The sequence below is a fragment of the Zonotrichia albicollis genome, chromosome 11, assembly GCF_047830755.1.
Source record: "Zonotrichia albicollis isolate bZonAlb1 chromosome 11, bZonAlb1.hap1, whole genome shotgun sequence".
NCBI lineage: Eukaryota > Metazoa > Chordata > Aves > Passeriformes > Passerellidae > Zonotrichia > Zonotrichia albicollis.
Window position 1 is genome coordinate 17,736,885 of NC_133829.1, and position 15,564 is coordinate 17,752,448.

The following is a 15,564-nucleotide window of genomic DNA, read 5'->3' on the forward strand; positions in this document are numbered from 1 at the left end:
CCATGTGCAATAGGGCCCCCTGCCGCACCGCCACCCCCTTCCCAGGTGGGACACGGGAGGTGCGGGATGGCCACGGGGGGATCAGACACAAAACTGCTGTGGGAGGTGCGGGATGGCCACGGGGGGATCAGACACAACTGCTGTGGGAAGTGCGGGATGGCCACGGGGGGATCAGACACAACTGGTGTGGGAGGTGCGGGATGGTCACGGGGGGATCACACACACAACTGCTGTGGGAGGTGCGGGATGGTCACGGGGGGATCAGACACAACTGCTGTGGGAGGTGCGGGATGGTCACGGGGGGATCAGACACAACTGCTGTGGGAGGTGCGGGATGGTCACGGGGGATCAGACACACAACTGGTGTGGGAGGTGCGGGATGGCCACGGGGGGATCAGACACACACAACTGCTGTGGGAGGTGCGGGATGGTCACGGGAGAAGCAGACACACAACTGCTGTGGGAGGTGCGGGATGGCCACGGGGGGATCAGACACAACTGCTGTCGCCGCGGGGCTCGTGAGGGGTGTCTCGGGCGAGGAGGGCAGATGGAGGCGCGGCTGCGGCAGCAATCTGTGTCCCGGTGCCCGGCCCCTCGCTCCGGTCGGCGGGATCCCCGTAATCCCCCCCGGCAGCCCTGCTGCTACAAACACTCTCATCACCAGCACAGCGGGGGCAGCTCAGCGCAGACAGCGAATGATCTAGCGGGGGGTTAATAAAAGGACTGGCGCAGAACAAAAAGCCTGTCAGCCGCCACAAGATGTGCTCTCCTCCCCTTGTGCCCCCCAGGAAATTAAAAACCGGAGCCTGTGGTGTGCAGTGTTCTCTGCGGGACTGGACGGGGACTGGGATGGGGTAGGAAGGGGGAAATAGGGAGTTAAATGTTTGTCCCAGCTGTTGTTTCTGACGCGATCTATCAAGCGCTGTTACTCGAAAGGACCGGACTACCTGGTCTTTCCAAACCTGAAGAGACCAAGGCACATTTCTGTGCGCTGCTGCCAGCAGCTCCTCCTGGAGAGAGTCCACTACATCCTTCCAGGCTGCTCTGCCTGACACCACCGAAGTCCATGTTTCCATGGAAATGGGAAGAGAACGGATGCCTGTGACACGACATACCTTTTCTGATGTAGATTTGGACCACTTCTAACATCCCTTTCTAGCGACAACCTTCAGGACTGGATATTTTGCAGGCACAACCGAAACAGAACAAGAAGGGGGGAAAGATATCTGGTATGAATCAAACCCTACCATGAATGATAGTATTAATCAAACCCCACCATCCTCTCTGGTGAGCAGCAGCTAAACTCGAAAGCGCATTAATCCATTAAAACACCTTCTAGGCAGAGAGACCCCTGCACTAAATACAACACAGTTCACAAGCGCATAGTGAGGATGTGCCCCTCCCCTCTCCGGGATGGCTTGGGTAAAGTTTCCAGCAGCATTTCCCTGCCGAGGGCTGCGATCGCAGCGCTCGGAGGTTCCCCGTGCCCAGCCCGGGCTGCGCAGCGCGGGCCCGCAGCGCCCTCTCCCGCGGCACCGGGGCATCCCCGGCACAGGCGGCAGTGCGGGGCTGCCCTGCCCTGCCCGGTACCCCCGGCCCGGTACCCGCGGCACTCCCGGGCTGCCCTGCCCTGCCCGGTACCCCCGGCCCGGTACCCGGGCTAACCCCGGCACCACCCAAACCAGCAGCGATTTCTGTGCGTTTTGAGGGATTCTGGTGAGCAGAGAGAAGCTGTTGGGGAAAATGAAACAGGAAAGCCTTATAAATATGATTGCCTGGCAAAAGATTTTGAAAATATAGAAACTATAAGTGAGATGGAAATGAAAGCAAGCTTTGAGATCCCTTAGTTGCTGAACAACTGGAAAACAATGGTGTGGCCAGCTGAAGGTAATCCCCCTTTGATGGAACAACACCCTCTGCTTGCAGACAGGCCCAAGGGTCTGAGCAGACCCTACAGCTTGACAGAGGGGGTCCCTAGAGGAGTTTTTAGGGTTTAAAATGTAACACAGCATGGTAATGTAGTGATTCTTACAGGCTGTATGTAAACGCTATAGGATTTGTATCTTGTACTAGATTGGTTAGTGAGAAATAGAATATTCAACACAGAAGAAGATTTATTGTATTGTAACAGGAACTTCACTCTCTTATCCTTTTGCTCACTTGCCCTTTTACTCTCTTACCCTCTCATCCTCTCTCCCCCTCTCTTCTCTTGGTGTGCTCTGAGCTGTGCCTGGCAGCTCCCAGCAGGGTCCTGCACCCAGGCCCTGTGCAATAAACCCCAAATCCCAGCAGGGCCCTGCACCCAGGCCCTGTGCAATAAACCCCAAATCCCAGCAGGGCCCTGCACCCAGGCCCTTTGCCATGAACCCCAAATCCCAGCAGGGCCCTGCACCCAGGCCCTGTGCAATGAACCCCAAATCCCAGCAGGGTCCTGCACCCAGGCCCTGTGCAATAAACCCCAAATCCCAGCAGGGCCCTGCACCCAGGCCCTTTGCCATGAACCCCAAATCCCAGCAGGGCCCTGCACCCAGGCCCTTGGCAATAAACCCCAAATCCCAGCAGGGCCCTGCACCCAGGCCCTTGGCAATAAACCCCAAATCCCAGCAGGGCCCTGCACCCAGGCCCTTGGCAATAAACCCCAAATCCCAGCAGGGCCCTGCACCCAGACCCTGTGCAATAAACCCCAAGTTCCATGACCTGGATGCAGAGATCTCTCGTCTCCGTCCATCCCGACAGTCCTACCCCTGACACCCCTACAAGAAGCAGAAGTCTTTGCCTACCTACGCTTGCCAGCAACGCTTGGCACTTTAGATAACAGTGAGGAGGTTCACAGAAGCTTTGCTGAGGGTATGTCAGTTTGGCATCTGCCAGAAGAGTGCAGAATAAAGCCATTATCCCTGTCTTGGACGCAGTGCTCAGCACGTGAGGTCTGCCTGCACCTCAGGGTGTCAAGCAGCCAAAGCCTCACGGGTCTGTTCTCAGACAGATTTTGTACAGCCTCTCTCAGCAGCTGCTCCTGTCCCACCCTGCCCTGAGCATCTCTGTGCCCACACTGCAGACCAGCCTGCCCTGGACCTCACTCCTGACCCATCAGCACAGCACATTAGGAGGAGAAACACAAGATATTTGCAAAGCCAAAGGCAAAGCAATGACAAATTTTGTCTCTGTAGGGAGTTTGCTTGGGATTATTATCATTTTAAAGGGCAAGTTACTGCTCCTAGAGCTGGGAGCCAAGGATTTGAATAAAGGAGCTTCATGAATACAGATACATTGTATAGACAGAATAAATAAAGCTGATCCACAGCTGCCATTTTACTTTCCAAGTGGGTGAAAATGAGATGTCCCATCCCCAGGAGATGCAGAAAGGCCTTCAGCCCCTTCATTAGACACAGAGAAGAGGCTGAGATGCCAGGCCTGGCTGAGTGCTTCCACCCTGCCAGGAGAGCAATGTGCTGGAGAAGGAGCCTTCCCCCAGGGAACACCACTCCCAGGAAGCAAAGGCTTCTTGGCTACCATGAAAACTGGAAACACTCCTGCCCTTCCTCAGTGCAAGACACTCCAGGAGGCACCAGTGTCAGGGCCAGACCCAGCTACACCCACAGGACATTCAGCACCACACAGCAGCTCCTGGAATAAAGTCAGCAGAATAAATGATAAATGATATAAAATGGGATTTCAATTGACCAAAACATTTCATTCAGTCCAAAAGCAAATGAGAAGCCCAGGGCTCCCTCTGAGCAAGAAGCAGCAGCACTGTGACATGTCCCAGCCCTGCCCTCACAGCATCTGGCCAGATGTGCCCTCAGGCCCTACTCTGGCTCATGCACCAGCACTTGCTGCTGGGAAATGAGTTTTGCAATATTCCTTCCTGCCACATCCATCTCAGACAGTAGAAATAGCCATCATGTCTCTCACACCATGTTACATGTCCTGACAGATCTGCCCAGCCAAGACATCCCTTGTAACACCAGCATTGATTTTTCCCTGATCTCAGGGATTTGGCACCAAAGGGATTTGGCACCAAAGGGATTTTCTTCAGGCTTGGGAAGTTGTTACTTCTTTTTGTGCCATTGGGAAAGCTGTGTGTGCAGTGTGGGAGATCAGCTGGGGTGAGTGCAAGGGTGTTTATGTGGGGTTGTAACAGGGCTGGGACTATGCTCCATGGCAGCAGCAGCTCTGTGTTCCTCCTCCTGCTGCTGCTGAGCACATCCCTGCACATATCCCTGCTCCTCAAGTCTCACTTGTCCCACACCTGCAGTGAGTGTGTGTATTTTTGGTCTCAGGGCCATACAAGCAAGAATTTCCCTGCTTAATGGATTCTGCTGGGTCCCACACAGAGCAGGACCTCTTGGGGGTAGTTCCATGTGGTCTTTTGTGTGCTGGTGACAGAGGATTTGTTTTTTCTTAGCGCTTCTCTGCTTTGTTTTGGGTCTTCCACCACTGCTGGCTGTGATAACACTGAAAGCACCAGGGTGTGCAGGCACCAAAGCGAGGAAATTCCCCTTTTGGTACTCTAGGTAAGGCCAGATCAAACCCAAAGCAGACATGGGCAAAGACCCCATGCCCCTGACTCCATCACTGAACATAAACACTCACCCTGGGATCAAACACTGTGCCAGGGTGCCATGCCCAGCTCTGGCAGCCCAAAGGCTCTCTGCTGTTCACTCTGCCTGCACTCTATTTGTGCTCACCCCAGCTGCTGGACTGGCATTAACCTCAGGAGGGTGACAGTGACACTGTCCCGACAGAGCTCTCCTGCCAGTGCTCAGCACCTCCTCCCTCCCTTTGCCCTGGGCAGGCTCCCAACCCACCTCTCCCACCACACTGCCTCCCAGCAGCTGTTACTCCAGCAGAGAAGTGAATCCCAGCAATGTGAGGACACTTGCAGAGCCCCAGCTTTGCAGGGACTGGAGGTGGTAGTTGATGCCTCCAGGGTGACATTGCAGATGAAAATCAAAACGCCAGAGCCGACTAAAGGAATTTTAAAAAGCATTTTCTGCTTTTAGGCAGTTGAAGGATGAACAGATCTAGATTCACTGGGCTTATCTCTTGTGTGAGATACACAGGTCCTTCTCCTTGCTGTGTCCTTCCAACTTCTTCCCCTTCCCAGAAACACCCAGCTGAGTCTCTCACTGTGCAGCTCCCAGGTCAGTCTTTAGAGGGGCTGCAGTAGCTTATTTGTTTAAATCTCTGCAGGCACTCAGACTTCTCAGGAGCCCTCAATCTTGACAGAGTAGCAAATATTCACAACTGTAAATGTGTCTTGCACAGTTTGTTCTCAGATTCCTGCTAACAGCACCCAAAGTTTGGCTGATGCCCTCTTTTTCTCTCTTTTTCTGCATTTTCTTTTACATGGAACAAAGATCTTGTTTTGCCATTACCTTGTGGTATTTATGATGTGTAAGGCTGCTGAGGGTCCCAACTCTGTGCCCTTGTGTCCTTTTCCCCTCACACAGACACAAGCTGCAGCATGTCACTTCAGCAGAATGTGCCAAAGGCATTTGGGGGGCACTCACAGTGGCATTTTACAACTGTTCCTCGGGGATTTGATCTCTTCCTTCTTAAAAGACCTTCTGTCCTTGAGATACAGCTTGAACTTTTCACATGAGACCACAATATGCTAAACATTCCTGTGCTATTTAGAGCCATCTTTGCTCTGTTGGTAGCAGTGACATGCCCAGGAAAGCCACGGCTCTGCTGGCACTCCATTTACTGGCAACAGGTGACATGGTCAGCTCTGTCACTGAGGGATAAGACCTGCTGTGGGTGTGTCACATGGATGTAAATGTCTCCCTAACTGTTCTCTTTGGTAGGGTCAACTCAAGGCTTGCAAGTATTTGGAAGGAAGCTGGAGGTTTTACATCCCAACAGCATCTGATCTGGCAGTGCACACCTTCCTGGGCTGAGCCCAAACCTCAGGAATTCAGCAGGTACCTGCTGTGTGCTGTTACAAACCAGGATTTCATCTGAGGTTTACTGCCCCAGCTCTTGTTAGCAGACTGATGGCTTTGTGATTATGATTTTCCTCAGCTTGTGTCTTGAGATATTTCTGTGCCTGAGATTGTCACTGGGCACTGCACTGACTCCCACTTATCCCTGATTGCTGTGCTAATGAAACACTGAATAACCCACATGAAAAATGCTTTTTCTTGGGTTGAAGCATGGTGCCACTCCCCCCATTTCACAATAAGGTCAGAAGACTCCCTGAGACCTGCCAGCTTAGGAAACAAACCCAAATCCCTGCTTGGGGGATTCAAGTTCAGCTCCTGCTCATGGCATCTGCCAAATGGGCCCTGCAGAACCAAGCAGCCCTGCCTGGAGCAGGGCACAACCTTGTCCTGCCTCCCTTACCTGTTTCCCATGAGCAGCACAGGGCTCACAACTGTTACTCTCTGGCCTGCCAAGCAAAAATTACTATTTCAGTCAGAACGTTGGAGGCTGATGGAAATCTGACAGTCCATGGCTAAGCTGCCAGCTGGGAAGTGGGTGGAAATGAATCTTTCGTCGAATAGTTAAACTGCCTTTTCTCCAGATTAATTAATTCACAAAAAATGTATCCCTTCCTGGGTTTCACAGCTGAAAACAAAGCCAGTCTCACCTCCCCTGCACTATCTGTCAGTCGTACCACACAGTGTGGAAGTGCTCACTCCATTGTTCCTCGTATGATCAGATCCTGGGGAAAAGAGAAAATCCCTGCACTGCTTCCAATTCACCTGAGGCTCTGAGCTGCCCCACAGCAATTTTTCAAACAGTTACACCCAAACAGCTGGTTCTGCCTTGAACTGATCCACAGGGCCATGACCCAGGCAGAAGTCCCAGCACAGACTCAAAGCACTGCCCAGTTCTATTTTCAGCCCAACTTCCCCTCAGCTGGAATTAAATGCCAGGTGTCTGTTCCATATCTCCACTGCAGTGGCACTCCTCAGATCACACTTGGTTTCCCATGGACCAGGTCCAAGCAGTGATGGACAGCTGGACAGGTGCCCAGCAGTGAGAACATCTCAGCACCTGTGTCTCGACAGAGGCAGGAGCAGGCTGAAAATCCAGCTGTCCACAGGCTCCTGCTCCTCATCTGCTAGCACAGCACCTTGGATAATGTCAAAGCCTACTCACCAGGTGCTCAGGGCATAGCTGTGCCCTATCTCAGCCCCATGTCCTGTGCAGCTGCCCAGACCTGTCTTTCTCACCTTCAACTGCCAGCTAAGTGCTAAATCTGTAGCAGACTCCAAAGGTTATCAGTTCTTTTCCTGTAGGGAAGCTTTGTTTGGGAAAGGCTTCCTCACACACCTCTATATTTGGCACCTTAGCACTCCACTTGAAGTGAAAGCCAAGCTCAGTAACACCTCTCCCCTGCAGAGTAGGCCACAAGGCACTCACATAGGCCACTATCCCACCTCTGGAACAGTGAGATTCCTGGGAAAGGGAAAGCCATCCCTCCCTGCTCACCCTCTAGATACAGAACACTTCACAGCCCTCTGGAGTTGAAGGGTTCCTTTTCAGACAACTCTTCCTTGCACAGAAGCTGGTCCAGATCAACAGATTGTTCTTCCCTGGTTATTTTTATACTGTATCGTTTTTGAGGTTAACAAGCAGCCAAAACTGTCCTTGTGAGCCTGAGTTTGGCTAAGGAGAGAGTTCTGTCAGCAGCTGATTCCTCAGGAGGAAATCACTGAAAAGTCTGTTGTTTCCTTTGGAGATGAATGACCTCCTCCAGACAGCAGATGGAGTAGTCACTTGCTGCCGAGGTCTTCTGCAGCAGGAGGTTTCAGCTAGAGGAAAAGGGGGAGGAATAAAGTGACATTCTGTCTTGGCCACCTCTGAGAAGGGAAATATCACAACAGTCATCTCTGAAATCCAGAGAGCAGCAGAAGTAGAGAAGCATCAGTTTGTTTTCTTCTGTACTTTTGTGAGGATGAAGGAGGAAGAGTCTTTCTCAGTTTGTCCACCATGGAGAGGCTTTCAGTGCCTTCTCTTTAGCCCCTTGTCCCCATCAGTGCCCAGCAGCCATTTCTACTGGAGATGTGCTGTGCTCTGAGGCAGGGAGAGCGAGCATCCCCTGGCCCCAGGCAGCCTGAGGTGCTGCAGGGAAGCACTCAGTCCTGCAGCACTACCAAAGCACAGGCTGAGCTCACACAATGGAGACACTAAATCACATGCAGACTTGCAAAAGGCAGCCTCTGCAGCCTGAGCTGGTTGATCACCCAGCAGCTTCCCTGGGAACCTACCTGGGTTTCCCTTTGATCTCTCTTGGTTGGTACTTCTTGTCTCAGTGATGCCCAGCCTAGAGGCAAGACATCCTCACAAGACTCAGAAGTGCCACAGAACTACAAAGGAAAAAGGAATTTCACGCTCACAAAGCCTCAGCAATATTTATACACACACATAAGAAAAAGACTTCAAATACTTATAAAAGGACTTATTGTGTTCTGGATTTCTGTGGTTTTGCAGTGTCTTCCAGCTTTATTCAGGACCATAAGATACTTTCTTTGAAACCTTTTCAAGCCCTTCCCCACACAACCGGTTTTAGCATCCCTTTGCTCCTCCACCCCTCTTTGTTTTATAAAAGATTTTCTGGGTGTTCTGACTGTGCATCACTTTCCTCAACCATGTTTCTATTTCTCTGATTGTTGTCTCTTTATGGAAGAGGTCAGTTAAGCAATACAGTTCCATATGCAGCCACAATCACTACCTTTGGTCTCATTTAACAGCAAGCTCTCCATGCCCTATGCTTCCTGTATTCAGACAGAAGGAAAATACCAGGGACACCTTTGTCACAGCAAATTCCATGGCCCAAACCTCTGTGGACAGATCTAGAGCTGCCAGCTTTGCCAGGCACTGCTATTTATGAGCTGTGTCTGTTTAACACACAACCCAGGGGGTGTGTGAGCAGTTTGCAGCATGAACTATGAAATACACAAGTAGGTTTGGCAGTCTCAATGGTGACATTCTCCAACAACTGCCTCTCAGAAGGCCAATACACACATTCACTGCAAAGTCTGACTCAGAGCTTCAGCTGGCATGTTAAAATATGCCCAGCTCACACGATTGCATAAGGCACATCCTGTCTGGATCAGCCACCCCTGAGAGAGCACCTGACTGCACATCCTGCAGTTCCTGGAGCTGGAGCACAGCCTGGAAGGTGCTCAGGAAGAGCCAGGGATCAGGAGGGTGGGGCAGAGGCAGCCCCAGTGCTGCTCTGTGGGAGGTGATGTGATCTGTAAGGCAGGATCCCCAAGGATGAGCAGCTGATGTCACCTCATCTGTCCCCACCCTGAGTGATTCTCCCACAGGGCTGTGGGTGACTGGAGCAGTAAAAGGGCAGCTGAGCCAGTGGGAGAGAACCAGTCCCCATGGACACACACCCCTGTGCCCACAACCCACATGATGTGTCTCTCTTCAAGCCAGGTCTTATGAGCTCTCAGATAAACCCATCACAGCTGAGATAGCTCAGCTACCTCCAATGGCATAAAATCAGCAGGATGGCTTCTGAGGTAGTGTTGGAAACAGGAAAAGGTTTAATAAAAGGCAAAATTACAGAGAAGAACCAAGCCAGTGGCAAGAGGCTCTTACTAAAACACCCCACAAAAGCAATTATTTCCTTTGTTCCCTTCCTTTTCTAGTGAATGACCTAGGTGGGACCTCTTGGCCTCTGTCCAACTGGCCAGCCCCAGGTCTGAGGTGAAGTCCCAAAAGTCCAATGAGATGCCTTCTGTACCAAACTGGGAGAGAAACTTCTGGGCTTTTCGCCTTTTTAAGCAGACAATGAATAATTTAGCCACTCCGCCAACAGGGGGCACCAAGACTGTCTATTCCAGACATAGGACACACACCACGTGAGGAACAGAAGCAGGTTATGTTCACACTGAGAGCTCAAGTGCACATTTGCTGGTAAAAATATGGCCCTCTCTTTTCCCTCTCCCCTGCTCATGGAAACCTGAGGGCTCCTGTCCTTTGCAAAGAGCCCCCAGAAGCCCCCACACACAGCTCTGCAAGCTGGAAGCCCCTACAGCACTGCAAACACTCAGGTTTCTCACCTTTCCAGGCCTGCCTAAATCCTTCTTCCATAAGGGCTTCAACTACAGCCTTAAAGGCTGCAAATCAAAGGCTTCTCCAGGACCCAGCTTTTGGGAGTTGTCTAGAACAGTAACAGAAATGAAGGTTGCCCCTTTTAGCATGTAACTCTGCTGGTGGGGTTGTACTACACCAGTTTGTGGTACATGGTGAGGTTTTAGCAATGCCTTTTGTATCACAGGAATTAGGTCAAGTTCAGTAGGCACCAAACATTTCAAGGGACATTCACTCCCAGCAACACTGGCACTGCTGTTAGTGCTGAAATGATGTGAATATAAATTATAACAACCACAATACAGAATCCAAAGTATTTACAATGAGCTACAACCCACAGAACGCTCACCAATGGGCATGCAAATTGGATGGATGTAGGGTACTGCAGAATAATTCAAGTTTGGATTTCAGAGTTCCTTCCCAGAGATAAGACTGAGCATCTGTCATCCATCTTCTACCTTGCCAAGTTAAGAATGCTTGAAAACACTTCAAGCATTGCTCTGCTCACATATACCCATCCTTTCTTCTGAACAACACACCTCTTGTGGCAGCAAGATAGCACAATACACAGAGCATCATCATATAATATCAGGAAGCTTCAACCCATGCAGAGTAACACCAGACCACTTCAGAAGGCTTCAGGATCTGCCCATACAGAGAAACATCATGTCACACCAGAAAGCTGCAAGCATCTGCCCTTCTTGCTCTTTAACCCAACATTTTATTCCCTCATATTTATGCACTGTCCCTGTGTGCCCTCTGCTCCCTTTGGTGGTGCCCCTGGGCACTCCCTGGCTCATTGCTGGCAGTGCTGCTCACAGCTGTGCCCATGGGGATGAGGCTGGGCTGTATCCCCACTCCCAATCACCACAAACTGTGTGCCTACAACTCTAACACATCTAATCACTCTCATGTTTACAGGGCCACACCTGACAGATAAACTCGGGTTTCACTGCAGAGCTCAGCCCCTGACAGTGTTGTAGCTGGAGTCACACAGGAGCAGAACTGGAAATACCTGCCTACCAAAGTTTCTCACTTCCTGAGGATGACTTCCTAACGTGTCTTCTTCCCACAAATTTCAGTTGCTCCATCTTCATTGATCTGAACCATTAGCTCCAGAAACAAGCAGCTCAGCAGTCACTGCCACAACCTCTGATTGCTTGAGGTGCTCCCCAAGCTGGCACCAGTGCCAACTCGGGCTGGTTTGACAGTGCCAAGTGGCTGATCTGCCATCAGGAGCCTTACCTGGTGAGTTTTGTTTGCCAGGGAAAAGGGCCAGCGTTGGTGTTCAGGGACCTGTGACCCAGAGTGGCCAACGGGCTCCTGAAATTCCACAATGTGCAGGATGCCTCCCTGACCCACAGTGGGACCAGTGCCAACTCAGGCTGGTTTGACAGTGCCAAGTGCCTCCTGCAATCTGCCATCAGGAGCCTCACCTGGTGAGTTTTGTTTGCCAGGGAAAAGGGCCAGTGTTGGTGTTCAGGGGCCTGTAGCCCAGAGGGGCCAGCTGCTACCAGCACCAGTTCCTGTGGATTTTCTGGAAGCCAGGCTGGTCACCACCGGGTGTGAGCAACCAGCACTGCAAGATCCAGCAATTTGGCTCCAATTGAAAGAAATGCATAAATTTGGACATGGATGATGCCAGTTCTTGCCTGGCATCATGGAAATAGTTTTGCCTCTCACTGCTGAGCTGTCAAAAACTGGGAGGTGGCAACATCTCCAAGGAAGGCAGATTCATAACCTGGGAGAGAGGGAAAGGGATTTTCTGTGCAGAAATACTTTTGCACAGCAAACCTCTCCAACGTGGTTCAGATTCTCTAGAACATCCACAAAAGTGGCATCTGGCAGCTTCAGACTCTTCCCAACTCTCATTCTGGGAACAGACTTGCCAGAGAAGCTGATACTAATTATTTAAACCAGGGACTTGCTTATTTCCCATGCCATTCTAGTTCTGAAGCGCTGCTCTACTGAGGAGAGGTTTGCAACTGCCAAGACATGAAAGAGTGTTTGTTATTAACACATCACTAAATAATCAGGAGCCTAGCAGGGGGCTGGCCATGCATGAGTCTTCCTCTGTTGCTGCTAGTGTGGATGGAAGTCCCCAGGTACCCCATTAGGTGACAAGTGAGAATGAGTACTGCAGCCAAAACGAAGCAATTTGGCACAATTTAGTAGAGAGATGGCATTTTGTGCTCGTAAAGGGCCCAGAATTGGAACAGCACGAGATGTTTCTGATTGAGATGGAGCTGTGCTGGCCAAGCTGAGTGGGTGTCTCACAGAGCAGAGCAGCAGTGGGTGTTCAAGTCCAGGACTGAGATCTGCTGGCAGAGCTCAGATGGGGAATGTTGCCCAGTTTCTGAGAACAACACTGAGTGTGTATTTTAATTAGAGCTCCTCTGCTCATCTGCATGGCTCAGCAGAAACTTTGTGAATTTTCTAGGCCTTTATTAGGATCGATCCAAAAAGCCAAGCTTCAGTTTTTTCTTTCCTCTCCCAGTGAAGCCACACAAGTAGCAAGCACCCACCCCACGTGTTCTGCTGCTGGCTGCCATGCAATGTCACAGGTGGGCACTGACCCCACGTACATGGAGTGGTGTGTGCCTGGAAAGAGTGTCCAGCTCTGTCACAGACATCTTTTATGGAAAATCCTTTCCTTAGGATTGTTCCTCCTGAGAAGCTGACAGGCCTCAGGAACAAAATGTAAACAATGATTATCTGCTGCTGTGGAATGCAACAGGTTCATCTGTGATTGGTCTCATGTGGTTGTTTCTAATTAATGGCCAATCACAGTCAGCTGGCTCAGACAGAGAGTCCAAGCCACAAGCCTTTGTTATCATTCTTTCTTTTTGTATTCTGATGAAATCCTTTCTTCTGTTCTTTTAGTATAGTGCTGTGCACTGACCTAGAGTTTAACTGGCCAAAGCAGCTCAAAGGGAATGAGCCCATTTGAATATGGAAACTCAACTCAATAAGGAGTAAAGACAATTGCTTCAAGCTTGTGAGTTCAGAGAAAGAAAAACAGATTTCCAGATCTCCTTTGGGAACTAGAACCTTTGGATTTCACCCCTCCCTGCTGTTTCCTCCCCGTGCCCACCCTCATTCCCTCCCCTCTTGCCTCCTGCCTAATGAGGGTCTGGCAAAGCCTCATTTCTCCAAGGCCATGGTCTGAAAAGCAAATTCAGTGAGGTCCAAAGCTCACACAGACAGGTCTGTCAGCTCTGAGTGGCCTGAGAACAGGTGCCACAGTGCAGCTCTCCAGAGCTAATCTTCACACAAGCAAGAATCACACCCTTTGTCTGCTTCCTGCAGAAACAGGGGGGTTCCACCTTTTCTCTTTTTTCCTCACCTTTTCTGGTTTGTTTTTTTTTTTTTCCTAAAGGGAACAAGTTCCATTTCCAATAACTGAACACTGATTAAAACCACTGTCCTTCTACCACCCCCCCAACTCACAAGCAGCTTACACCGAAAAGCTGTCAAGAAAAAGATTTCTTGTACAAGGACTTCATAACACCAGGGAAAAGAAATGAAGGAAAACTGTTGACATTAAACTTTAACTCTTTCCATCCTGAAAAATATTTTAAATCTTACCCTTCTGTTCTCATGTTTTTAATAAAAGTATCCCAGTGAAAATTCATTGAGATCAGTTTCAACTCTTTGAAATTACACACAGCAGTGACCCAGAAGCAATCAACTTGCTATTTCCATAATCAAACAGGTATTTAATCAATACTTTTTATTCAGTCTGAGTTAGCTCATATGAATGCAACAGCCCTGTGTCCCTCTCTGTTACCTCTAACTGGAATTCATGGGGTAACTCAAGGGCAGGAAATAAGGAGCTGGACTTCAGTTCTCAGCCAACATTTTCACCTCTAATTTTGCTGTTTGAGGCAAATCAAGATCTCCATTGGCTTAAAAAATAAATGTTGACCAAGAAATGGGTGTTTAGCTCTTTAACTGAACAGGTTCTCTGAGAGGACTTGTCTTTTTATAGACCTCTTATTTTTGCTGGCAGATTGTAAAATGAATCATACAATTACCTTTGCAGCCTTATTCAAGTGCACTGCCAGAACTGTCCATGCAGGCTGAGCAGCAGCAGTTTACAAAGACCAAACTGAGGTGGTTCCTCCTCAGCAGCATCCATTGCATTGATGTGGAAACTGCATCTGCAGAAAAAGAAACCCAAGCTTTACTCTTCAGGGCAACAACTGCATCAGCACCACGTGGCAAACCCATCACCCCAATTGTGAATTGTGCCTTAATTCCCCAAAGAGCTGCTGTGTCAGATTGCTGCTCACAGCCACACCCTGACATGGGACTAATAACGGGGTCCCCAAGCAGTGACAACGCTCTGGGCTGAGGCTGCCCCGTGGGCACATCTAATTATGATGTTCTGTGACAAGGCTATAAATAGCCCTGGTCCCACAGGTGAAGCCCTCATTGCAGCAGGGTTTTGGGGCAGGTATGTACTCTGCTGTCTCTGCCTGCCTGGGCTGGAGAGCTGTTTGTAACCTTGAGGGCCTCACAGGCCTCTCCCCCAGGGAGTGTGAAACCAGCGAGATTTCATAAACACACACCGATCAAACATCAGCCGGAAAAGCACTGAAGGGGAAATGATTAAATCTGCTCAAATGAAAAAGCTACTGACAAAAACCAAAGAGCACCTGAGCAAAGGAAAAGGGGAGTTACACCTTAACCAAGCAACTCTGGTGAGCTGAACAGGGTCTGAGAGGAAAAGATGCTCTCTCTGTGAAGGGCTGCTGTGGCAGGAAGGTATTTGAGGATAAAGAACTGCATTAAGGATCTGTTGAAAAACAGGGAAGGCAGAAAGGCCTCTAGTTTGTCTTCACAATTCTGTTCTTTAAGATCATTACATTACCGCTTTAGGCTCACAATCCCAGCCATGCCCTGGGTCACCGTCAGCTGTCAGTCAGGTGAGGAGGTTCTCACTCTCTCCTTCACCACCTGCCCTGCCCATCTTTGCACCCTCAAAGCTCTGAGGAATAATTTCAGAGAAAGAGAATACACAAATAAATGAGGATGTCCTATATGGCAATTTCTAAGAAGAAAGGGAACCTGATGGGCAGCCAATGAGCCATGAGGGCCAGACATGAATCCATGGCATGGCTGCTGACTAAATACCATCCTAAAAAGAAAGAAAAATCAGCAAAAAAGCCTTTCACTAACCTATCTCCTTTACTGCTTGCTTTGTCAGAGTCTGAGGAGATGACAATCACTCACAACACAGAACTGAATAAGGAAATTATCGGCTGCCTCAGCCAACGCGCTGTGGCACACAGTTGTCAAACTCTTGCAAATTTTGTCAGAAGTCTCTGAGTGAACGCTCCTGCGATTTCTAAAGAAGCCCAGAGAAACTCCCTTTCATTAGAAAGCGAAACCTCCCTTCTTGCTCACTAGGGCATCTCTGTGAGGGACGCACCAGGCAGCAAAGGGCGTTCCCAGTCCCGCTCCCAGCGCCGGTGCCCTCAGGGCTGTGGGCAG

At 50.0% G+C, this 15,564-nt stretch overlaps 1 long non-coding RNA gene across 11 annotated transcripts in view; it reads right to left on the minus strand.

Moving 5' to 3' along the window:
- The window catches only part of LOC113459684 (uncharacterized), a 104,016-nt gene that overhangs the window by 87,680 nt on the left and 772 nt on the right, over positions 1 to 15,564 (minus strand). For all 11 annotated transcript variants that reach the window (XR_012582183.1, XR_012582185.1, XR_012582179.1 and 8 more), the window contains exon 2: positions 14,103 to 14,228. This is a non-coding gene — a long non-coding RNA (uncharacterized LOC113459684). The remainder of the gene's footprint in view (positions 1 to 14,102; positions 14,229 to 15,564) is intronic.